The sequence below is a fragment of the Arvicola amphibius genome, chromosome 5 (genome assembly GCF_903992535.2).
Source record: "Arvicola amphibius chromosome 5, mArvAmp1.2, whole genome shotgun sequence".
Taxonomy (NCBI): Eukaryota; Metazoa; Chordata; class Mammalia; order Rodentia; family Cricetidae; genus Arvicola; species Arvicola amphibius.
In genome coordinates this window covers 88,939,510-88,951,619 of record NC_052051.1, presented here as the reverse complement: position 1 = coordinate 88,951,619, position 12,110 = coordinate 88,939,510, and the positions used below count along the sequence as shown (strand labels likewise).

Here is a 12,110-nt window from a genome sequence, read left to right as displayed (position 1 = left end):
TTTGAAAATAGTAACCATCAAGTAATAAAAAATGTCTATGCCAGGAAAGAGGGAAAAGAACAGCAAGATAGCAGAGGGGTAATAAAGCAAGTATTATGATCAATAACAATGCAGATCAATTTATCTAGCTTCCTTTCTGGGACTATGGAAGGCTGAGATGGTTTGATTTTCTCCTAGGCTTCTCCTTTTGCAGTTCCTTTGCTGCATATGAGAATGCAAGGCCTTTTCTCCCCGAGATCTAAACTGGTGGAGCCACAAAACCTCAGTCATTGACGGGGCTCTGCTTTGGCTTTTGTTGATGTTTGCAAGTTGTTTTGACTTCCTCTGGGTAGAATTTCCTCCAGGGTGTCTCTACTCAGACCGGTGAGTAGGTGAGTAGAGTAAACCCTTCAGTGGAGCTGCTCCAGCACCTATACACTGCCACCATCTAGTTAGATGTGTTTTTATACTGGAGGCACCCTGCCAGCAGGCACAACCATGGAAAAGGCTGACCAAATGCTCGTGCACAAAGGTACCCTGATTCCGTGAGAGCAATGTGTACAGTGTAAGGCACAAGCTACAGGCAGGCACCGAGCATACCTGTGTGCTCTCATTCTGGTCTCTGTCCCTGTCTCCACTTCATATCCACACATAGCAGGGCTTGTTCTTCTTCTGAGAGTCTCTTCTCTACTAGAAACTATTTTTGGTTTTTCCTTTTCAGTGCGGTGTCTGCTTCCAACCAGCTAGATCTGAGTCCATGGGTAGAATGCACATTCTAATTGGTCTTAATAATGAAAACCTGGAGTTAAGCCGGGTGGTGGTGGCATGTCTTTAATTCCAGCACCTGGGAGGCAGAGGCAGGTGGATTTCTATGAGTTTGAGGACAGCCTGGTCTACAGAGTGAGTTCCAGGATGGGCTCCAAAGCTACATAGAGAAACCCTGTCTCAAAAAAAAAAAAAAAAAAAAAAAAAAAACGACCAAACAAACTAACGCCCCCCCAAAAAACAAACAAACAAAAAACCAAAAGCAAAAAACAAACAAAACAAAACAAAAAAAGCAAAACACAAACCTGGAGTCAGATATAGGGATTAATGCTGAAAGGTCAGAGAGGCAGAGCAGCCAGCTACTAGTTCTACCTCTACTATATTCTTAGACCTAATGGGCTATCCTGTCTCTAAGAATCCTCAGACTGGATGCTGAGCTCTTGTCTCCTCTCATTTTTTACCCCCTTCTCTGCCCAACCATATCATGTCCCGTCTCTTCTTCCAAGTACTAATATTAAAGGTGTGAACGACCAACACTTGTTGGCTCTATTTCTCTCTTTTTAAAATTATCATTATTATTAAAAATTTCCACCTCCTCCCCTCCTCCCATTTCCTTCCCTCTCCCCCTCTCCCTCCCTCTCTAGTCCAAAGAGCAGTCAGGGTTCCCTGCCCTGTGGGAAGTCCAAGGTCCTCCCCTCTCCATCCAGGTCTAGGAAGGTGAGCATCCAAACATACTAGGCTCCCACAAAGCCAGTACATGGAGTGGAATCAAAACCCAGTGCCATTGTCCTTGGCTTCTCAGTCAACCCTCATTGTCCACCACCTTCAGAGAGTATGATTTGATCACATGATCCATCAGTCCCAGTTCAGTTGGCCTTGGTGAGTTCCCATTAGATCAGCCCCACCGTCTCAGTGGGTGAGTGCACCCCTCACGATGTGGAATATATATGCATTAGAGTACTACTCAGCGGTAAAAAACAATGACACCTTGAATTTTGCATGCAACTGGATGGAAATAGAAAACACTATCCTGAGTGAGGTAACCCAGACCCAAAAAGATGAATATGATATGTACTCACTCATAAGTGGATTCTAGGCATAAATAAAGGACATTGAGCCTATAATTCGGCATCCTAGAGAAGCTAAATAAGAAGGTGAACCGAAAGAAAAACATATAGTTATCCTCCTGGATATTGGAAGTAGACAAGATTGCCAGGCAAAAAGTGGGAACTTGGGGGTGGGGATAAGATGGGGTAAGGGGAGATGGGGAGAGAAAAGTGAGAAGGAGAGGATGGGGAGAGCTTGGGGAATGGGTCGGTTGGGATGGAGAAAGGATGATATGGGAGCAGGGAAATAGATACCTTAATTAAGGGAGCCATTTTAGGGTTGGCAAGAGACTTGAATCTAGAGGGGTTCCCAGGTGTCCAAGGAGATGTCCACAGCTAGTTCTTTGGGCAGCTGAGGAGAGGGAGCCTGAACTGGCCCTATCGTATAGCCATACTGATGAATATCTTGCATATCACCACAGACCCTTCATCTGGCGATGGATTGGAGCACCGGACTGAGCTTCCAAGGTCCAAATGAGGAGCAGAAGGAGGGAGAACATGAGCAAGGAAGTCTATTTCTCTTTTGGACAGACTAAATCTCATGTAGTTCAGGGTAGCCTTGAACTCACCGAGATCCATTTGCCTCTGTCTCTCAAGTGCTGGGATTAAAGGTGTGTGCCACCATCGTCTGGCCTCTATGGCTAACTACTGGCTAGATCTGCACTCTTATCTTCAGACAAGCTTTAATTGTTATAGCACAAACAGAATATCACCAATACATGGGTCCAAGTTACAACCAAATTCCTGTCTAAGATGGATCATCTGGTGCTTATTCTCTCGGTCACTGAAGTGGGAAGGTCTTTGGAGATTGGTTATATAAAAATGTAGCAACTTAGGACCCCTTCAGGCAAAAGGTTTGATGGTAAGATAATTGCTGAAGATGGTTCCCCACCAGGTGCCTGTACCAGTGAGCTGTGGCAGCAGGAACCTAACCCCCATAGCGTTTACTTGCTACTGGGATGATAGATCCCTTGTCATAAACAGTGTGCCAAATGCCAGTCTGTGTGACTGCGGGGCCAGCAGAGGCATTTTCTTCTCTCTGATTTAGAAGCCCTTTTGGGTCATGACACCCCTTTTACCCATCATGTTAGGTTTTTTTCTTTGTTTGTTTCTTTTCCAAATCTAAAAGCCACTTTTTCCAGATTTCTGCATCTCTGTCTCCTGTTTCCTTTTGAATCCCTGTGAATGTGTACCTCATTTCCCAGCACTTCCATCAGAAGTTTCCTTGAGAGAGAAGCTACAGCTTGGGAGCAGACCGCAGTGACCAAACAGGAAAGCCTTCCAGCCCGGCTGGGGGTGGAGAGGTAATGGGAAAGGCTGCAGGACTTGAAGGTTTACAGAAGCAGGATGAGGCAGCGCAGACTCACACCGTGGAGATGCCACGGAAGAGGGAGAGTTAGGAGAGGAAATGAATGTGCTACAAAGCGAGGCTCAGCGGCGGAAAGTATTATTCTCTCTCTTTGGGTCTCCGTAGCAAGGTCTAAATGCTTCTTGTAGCTTCCTGTCTCCTGCATAACCAGAGAGAGCGTGGTGCACGAAGCCCCAGAACACATCGTTTAACATTGTTAGCCATTGTATGTACTGAGGTGATTAAGTTTCCCTTGCTTTTCTCCAGTTCTTCCCAATTCTCCAAAAGTATGTTGTCAAGAGGAACCGGATTATAAAATTACTTCTAGTTATCAAGAGACTGACGTCATGAGCAAGAAATGCTGATGGCACAAATTGTTCAAAACAATTTTTTTTTCATCTTAATTTTCTGGAGGTTTTATCTGTCAGAGTCAAGAGGAAGAAAATGTAACAAAGAAAGGGAGCAAGGGTGCCGGGTGAATCTGTGAAGACAACACCTTATCTGTCTTCTTGACTATAGTCTCTGGAGCATTTCCATTAATGGGCAAGGAACGGCTCGCTGCTTCTCCACCTGTTCTGTGTAAATTCCGGTGACATGAGGAATGCCTTCTCCAGTCTGTTTTCCTGAACGTAGCTTTTTTTTTTTTTTTTTTCTAACAGTTCTGCCAAGTTTGGGATCCGTCTACCCTTTTCGTGGCTATAGTGTTTTGTTTTTTAAACCTAGGCTGAAAATCCTCAGGGCGCCCTGCTGAGAATAAAGAGTGGGCCCAGCGCTCAGCACCACTGTAAATAGAGCCAGAGAGTGATGCCTACCGCTCTGTAGGGAGTGACTGGGAAAATGTAGACTCTCTTGTCGGCTGCTCACACCTCACATTTGTGCACCCCAGTAGCTCATGATGATGGCCAAACACCAGCAATATGGCTAATATTTATTTTTTTATTTTTTAAGAAGTGTTGGAATAGGAATAAAACCCCAGCAACCCTTGCGTACTGCTAATGGGAATGCAAAATGATGCAGGCTGGGATGAAAAAATTATGACAGTTCCACAGAGAAACCAGACATGATGACCCTGTAATCCAGCAAGAGCTACATAGCTTCTCCATAGAAATGGAAGCAGGTTCGAGAACTGGAAGGACTTGTATGTGGAGGTCAGAGGTCCGGACCCTATTTGTCAGCGGTCTGCCCCTGGACATCAAACCCCGGGAGCTCTACCTTCTCTTCAGACCATTCAAGGGCTATGAGAGTTCTCTTATAAAACTCACATCTAAACAGCCTGTAGGTTTTGTCAGTTCGACAGTCGCTCAGAAGCAGAGGCTGCAAAGAACGCTTTGAATGGCATCTGCTTCGATCCTGAAATCCCGCAAACACTACGACTAGTTTGCTAAGGCAAACACGAAGATGGCCAAGAGCAAACTCGTAGGGACTCCAAACCCCAGTACTCCTTTGCCCAACACTGTACCTCAGTTCATTGCCAGAGAGCCATATGAGCTCACAGTGCCTGCACTTTACCCCAGTAGCCCTGAAGTGTGGGCCCCGTACCCTCTGTACCCAGCGGAATTAGCACCTGCTCTGCCTCCTCCTGCTGCTTTCACCTATCCCGCCTCACTGCATGCCCAGTGTTTCTCTCCAGAGGCAAAGCCCAACACACCTGTCTTTTGTCCACTTCTCCAGCAAATTAGATTTGTCTCTGGGAATGTGTTTGTCACATATCAACCTACTGCAGACCAGCAGAGGGAGCTCCCATGTTGAATTTGTTAGCAGAACCCCCCACCCCTTATTTTGCAAAAAAAAAAAAAAGACCTATTTCTTGATGATATTTGAGAGAGAGATTTCAATAAAAATTTTAATAATTTAGAGCTTTTCATGACAATGAGACACATCTGCTCCTAGTAGCACCAAACTACTTTAAGAGGAAGATGGGCATCAAAGAGGCTCCTTATGGAGTTTGATAGCCATTTGGGCAAGAAACTCCACTTGCCTGGACTGTTGCATAAACTAGACACAAATAACCCACAGAGAGAGGACTGCTGAACTTGCCTAAAGGTGAGATGGTCTTTTGGGGTTCCTGATTCATGAAAGAGTCTGTGAGACATTCTGCAGGACACAGCAGATAGTGACCGAACTGCCTTTGAAATTACCTGTTTCATGGAAATGTCTGCTGGATACTTATGGGCGTGTAGGTCGAAGATGGATGCTCCAATGGTAGAGAGGAACTTTGGGTGACTGTCCAGGCAGTGAGATGTCTCTGTCATTTCTAAAGTTTTGGAAGTTGTTTATTTCTTGTTTACTTAGGTAATATTATATTCTTCTGAAATCTTTGATGGAGTTGAAGAATAAATAGATAGTTATAGTTTTCCTTAGTTATGATAAAAGATAAAATAGATATAAATATTGTAACTATAATGTAAAAGGAACACGGAGGGCTGTGTCCCGCCACCCGGCTAGCTTTGCCCAAAATAATTACACGGAAACTGTATTCTTTTAAAACACTGCCTGGCCCATAGTTTCAGCCTCTTATTGGCTAATTCTCACATCTTCCTTTAACCCATATTTAGTAATCTGTGTACTACCACGAGGTGTGGCTTACCAGGAGAGATCTTAACCTGCGTCCATATCAGAGAGGAGAAGCATGGTGACTCACTATGGCATCTCCCCTCTCTTTCCCAGCATTCTGTTCTGTCTTCTCCCCCTACCTAATTTTCTGTCTCTTAAAGGGCCAAGGCAGTTTTCTTTATTAATTAACCAATGAAAGTAACATAGACAGATAACTCTCCTCCATCATTTCCCCTTTTTCTGTTTAAACAAAAAAGAAAGGCTTCAACTTTAACATAGCAAAATTACATATAGCAAAACAGTTATCAAGCAAGTATTACAGTTACAATATTTAGATCTATTTTATCTTTTATCATAACTAAGGAAAGCTATGACTATCTATTTATTCTTCAACTCCATCAAAGACTCCAGAAGGATATAATATTACCTAAGTAAACAAGTCATATGCAACTTTCAAACTCTAGAAATGACAGAGACAACTCGCTGCCTGGACAGTCACCCAAAGTTCCTCTGTGCCGTTGGGGCATCCATCTTCAGCCTACAGGCCCGTAAGTATCCAGCAGACATTTCCATGGAGCAGGAAATTCCAAAGACAGTTCAGTCACTTTCTGCTGTTTCCTGCAGAACGTCTCGCAGACTCTTTAATGAATCAGGAACCCCGAATGACCATCTCACCTTTAGGCAAGTTCAGCAGTCCTCTTTCTGTGGGTTCCTTGTGTCCAGTTTATGCAACAGTCCAGGCAAGAGCAGTTTCTTGCCCAAATGGCTAACAAACTCCATAAGTAGCCTCTTCGATGCCCATCTTCCTCTCAAAGTAGATTGGTGCTGCCAGGAGCAGACGTGTCTCATTATCATGAAAAACCCTAGTTATTAAAACATTAAATGCCATGTTCTGTGGTCTTTGAAAGATATGAAGAATGCCTATCTGAAATATATCTATGCACATCTAGAAAATCTAACATGACTACAAGCTTGACTATTATTGATGATTATACATTAACCTATATTTCCTAATTAGACATTACATTCTTAAATGAACTACACAATCACAATACCTTAATCAAGAGCAGAAATACATATACATATAACAAAATTGACCTTAAAATCCATACCAATGCAAATTATTCATCTCTATATCATATCCCCCTTTAAATGTAAACGAACATTTATAAACAATATGTGGGAATATGGACGTAGTAATCTCTCCAAACTGCTTCCTGCTATCTGTAGAATGGAGCAGCGGGCTGTGTCCCACCACCCGGCTAGCTTTGCCCAAAATAATTACACAGAAACTGTATTCTTTTAAACACTGCCTGGCCCATTATCTGTAGCGTCTTATTGGTTAATTCTCACATCTTCCTTTAACCCATATTTAGTAATCCGTGTAGCACCACGAGGTGTGGCTTACCAGGAGAGATCTTAACCTGCGTCCATCTCAGAGAGGAGAAGCATGGTGACTCACTATGGCAACTGCCTGAAGCGTCTCCCCACTGCCTGCTACCCCTTTTCCCACAATTCTGTTCTGTCTACTCCGCCTACCTAATTTTCTGTCTCTTAAAGGGCCAAGGCAGTATCTTTATTAAAAATGAAAGTAACACATAGACACTCCTCCATCATTTCCCCTTTTTCTGTTTAAACAAAAAAGGCTTTAACTTTAACATAGTAAAATTACATATAACAAAACAGTTATCATGCAAGAATTATACTTACAATATTTAAATCTATTTTATCTTTTATCATAACTAAGGAAAGCTATAACTATTGAACCATTCTTCAACTCCATCAAAGACTCCAGAAGGATATAAGACTACCTAATTAAACAAGAAATATGCAACTTTCAAACTGTAGAAATGACAGAGACAACTCGCTGCCTGGACAGTCACCCAAAGTTCCTCTGTATCATTGGGGCATCCATCTTTGGCCTTTAGGCCCATTGTGTCCAGCAGACATTCCCATGAAGCAGGAAATTCAAAAGACAGTTCAGTCACTTTCTGCTGTGTCCTGCAGAACGTCTCACAGACTCTTTCACGAATCAGGAACCCCAAAAGACCATCTCACCTTTAGGCAAGTTCAGCAGTCCTCTCTCTGCGGGTTCTTTGTGTCCAGTTAATGCAACAGTCCAGGCAAGAGCAGTTTCTTGCCCAAATGGCTATCAAACTCCATAAGGAGCCTCTTCGATGCCCATCTTCCTCTTGAAGTAGATTGGTACTGCCAGGAGCAGACGTGTCTCATTGTCATGAAAAGCCCTAAGTTATTAAAACATTTAAAATGCCATATTCTGTAGCCTTTGAAAGATATGAAGAATGCCTATTTAACTAAAATATATCTCAATATATCTAGAAAATCTAACTAACATGACTACAAGCTTGACTATTATCAATGATTATCTATTAACAACCTATACTTCCTAATTATACATTACATTTTAAAATGAACTACACAATCACAGTACCTTAATCAAGAGCAGAAATACATATACATATAACAAAATTGACCTTAAAATCTATACCAATGCAAATTATTCATATCTATATCATCTCCCCCTTTAAATGTAAAAGAACATTTATAAACAATATTTGGGAATATGGGCGCAGTAATTTCTCTCCAAACTGCTTCCTGCTGAGTGGGGGCGCTGTTATTTAGGTCTTTCATGGTATAACCTGTCTGCTAGGTTCATCTCAGTCGGCAGTTGAGTGGAGTAATTTTTTGAGGGTGTTCACAGCAACCTTTCAGGAGGGCATGCTCTATCATACCATATTGGGATAGAAGTAATCCACAGAGTCTCGTCCTCTGTGAAAACAAAAGAAGAAACTCTTTTCCAAAGCATCATGTTCTTAGATCCAAATCCTGAAGTCATACCGTTAAGATGTCCATTCTGGTCTAGCCTGGCAGCCCATATAATGAAATGTCTCTCTGTATTTAGCTCCTTTACAGTCAAAAATTTCAAAGAAAACACAATAAAATACATAATCCAGACTCTCTGTGAATTTTCCATTTTTACGTGGCTTATTTTCACTCTATCACTTTACTTTATTCTGTCTCTTTAAAGACTTTACCCTTTTTTTAGGCATTAACTTTATTCTCTATATATTTATTTATTTTTCTCTCTCAAGCCTACGTATATTCATCCAACATTGTCAGCCATTTAAAGGCCTTCTATGTCTGAATCTTTCCTATTGTGAATCTGTAATTTTTTTTACTATCCAGGAGCACTTCTTAAAAGGTTAAGCACTTCTTAAAAACTTAAGTTGCACCACGTAGAGGTAATACGGTACCGCCTGTTTCCAGCCAAGTCTAAACCTTAACTGCACTGTTATCATGGTAATTACAATAGATAGTTCCTGCCTGAGGTCAGCACAGTTCAGCATGGCGGAGCAGAGCCAGAGCTGCTCCTGCCTCAGTCATTTGGTGCCCCTGAGCTGCACACAGTTCCAGGTACACAGCAGTCCACATTGGAGCCGCACTCAGCAGTTTAATTCTGAGACTGAGCGTGCAGCACAGAAACTCTTTTCATCCAAGTTACAGCCAAATCTGAGACACAGAGCACTGCACAGTCTGAAAACATCTCTCTGTATGGTGGCAGAAATCCACCATGCTCTCCTGCTCACCTAAGCCTGATTCCGCCATCTGCTCAGGTGCAGGCAGGGAGCAGGGAGCCATTGGCCGTGTCTCAGTGCACTCTCCTTCCTATCCCAAGCGGGAACACAAATATCCAGGCCCATAAAAGCCACTGAAATGCTTTATAGCCAGAGTTTGCACTGGCGGCACAGCACCAGGAAGCTGCATTTTAAAATGACTCAGCTTTTTCTCTGCTGCTATTGCCGAAACAGGAAATCTCTCTACGGCACATCCTAGCGAACAGCAAAAAGCTGTGTTAAACTCTCTCTCTCTCCTTTATTTAAAGCTTTTTCAGGTTTTTAAGTGGATTTAGTCCATCACGTTGGAGCGCCAATCTGTAAAAGGAAGCGGCGGGGCTGCGTCCCGCCACCCGGCCGCCCGCTAGCTTTACACCCGAAATAATTACATGGAAACTGTATTCTTTTAAAACACTGCCTGGCCCATAGTTTCAGCCTCTTATTGGCTAATTCTCACATCTTCCTTTAACCCATATTTAGTAATCTGTGTAGTACCACGAGGTGTGGCTTACCAGGAGAGATCTTAACCTGCGTCCATCTCGGAGAGGAGAAGCATGGAGACTGCCTATGGCATCTCCCCTCTCTTTCCCAGCTTTCTGTTCTGTCTTCTCCGCCTACCTAATTTTCTGTCTCTTAAAGGGCCAAGGCAGTCTTCTTTATTAATTAACCAATGAAAGTAACATAGACAGATAACTCTCCTCCATCACTATAATTCTTGCTTGATAACTGTTTTGTTATATGTAATTTTACTATGTTAAAGTGAAAGCCTTTCTTTTTTGTTTAAACAGAAAAGGGGGAAATGATGTAGATAAGTCTTCTGTCTATCTGTTGCTTTCATTGGTAAATTAATAAAGAAAACTGCTTGGCCTGATAGGTCAGAACATAGGTAGGCAGGGAAGAAAGAACAGAATGCAGAGAGAAAGAAGGCAGTGAGGCAGACGCCATAGCTCTCCTCTCCAAGATGGTTGCAGGTTAAGATCTTTCCCGGTAAGCCACCACCTCATGATGCTATACAGATTACTAAATATGGGTTAAAACAAGATGTGAGAATTAGCCAATAAGAGGATGAAACTAATGGAGCAGGCAGTGTTTAAATGAAAAAAAAATTAATCAGAGCAAAAAATAAATAAAAAAGAAGTTTCCTTGATGTATTTATTGTTTTAGTATCATGAAGATGGGGATTAATGCTGCTATCTCTAACCCACTGCCTCCCTTCCTTCTCCTCTTATTTTTGATGGAAGATATAGTCAGATGTAGAACTTTTAAGAAAAATTAAATTGTACATTTATTCATGAAAATATCTTCAAAGTATAGTTTTGGTTGCTGAATAATTGTGACATGAGAGCAAACTGGAGAAACAATTGAATCAAGTTGGTTATTGGCCACCTGGAGGACATGGCAGAGGGAATTCTGGCAAATATTATTTTAAAGACTTTGAAAGGAAATTTGTAGTAAACAGGAGTAAAGACTTTTCCAAGAAACATCTGACTTGAAATATGCCAGCAATAAATATTTAAAGGGACAATTATACACTTTGGCAATTTGGAGATGGTATTCATTTTATTATAAAAGAAAATGTCATTTATTGCCATTTGCTTTCCCAGTAGACAAGGCATATTAAAAATTTTGAAGGAAAATATATATACAAAAACCATATACAGCTGGGCGGTGGTGGCGCATGCCTTTAATCCCAGCACTAGGGAGGCAGAGGCAGGCGGATCTCTGAGTTCGAGGCCAGCCTGGTCTACAAGAGCTAGTTCCAGGACAGGCTCTAGAAACTATAGGGAAACCCTGTCTCAAAAAACCAAAAAAAAAAAACCCCAAAACAAAAACCATATACATTAAGCATATACCTACAAAATATATGAAAATATGCTTTCAACTAAGTGGTTATATGCATTTTCCAAGGATGAAGGTCATTTATTTAGATTTAAAACAAAGTGAGTGTATTGTTAAAGACACTATGTAGAAAAAATGACTACAATCATACAGAACTGGAGAGCTAATAATCCAATAACTTTGTGTTTATATTCAGATTCCTGAGAAAACTAAAATTCATCACCTGAAATTGTCAGTCTTATTACCTTCAAAGCTTAGGCTGATAGAGAGAGATGGTGAAGAAGAACAGAATATAAATAATATTCATGAGTTTTTATGAATATCAAAGGATGAGTAGGGTGTTGGCTATGATTCACCTAAGTTTTCAACTCTGTCTTTAAAGAAATACTCTCTGGAAATAGATTTCAAGTAATAAAATTATAGATGATGTTTATATACACAATATTCATTCAAATTTGTGAACATAAAAGATATACTACCATAGAAATCATATATAAACAGTAACAGACAATACTGCTCAATATATAAGAAACAATGCCCATCCTAAAATAATTTAGTTCCATAGATCTAAGTCTCAGAGGACAAATAAAATCTAACACCTCATAACTTAATAGTAAAAGCTATTCTTATAACCATGATCATCTCATGCATTTGATACTATAGAAGAGACAGTATTATTATATTAAAGTGCCATTATTAAAAATCCTAGGTTTATTCCTTTATGTTATTACAGTATAGTTTTCATAAATATTGATTCTTAATTTAGACCCACAGGTTGATAATTGGTCATTTACAACTATCTCATTTACTACAAAGACATATGAATAAGAGAAATCTTGAGACCTTCCAAACAGACTTGCAATATTATCAGTAGTTTTGAGTGAT

The 12,110-nt window shown here is 41.1% G+C and overlaps 1 pseudogene; it reads left to right on the top strand.

Moving 5' to 3' along the window:
* Positions 1-4,305: 4,305 nt before the first annotated feature.
* On the top strand, positions 4,306-4,959 carry LOC119815285 (annotated as a pseudogene).
* Positions 4,960-12,110: the final 7,151 nt, after the last annotated feature.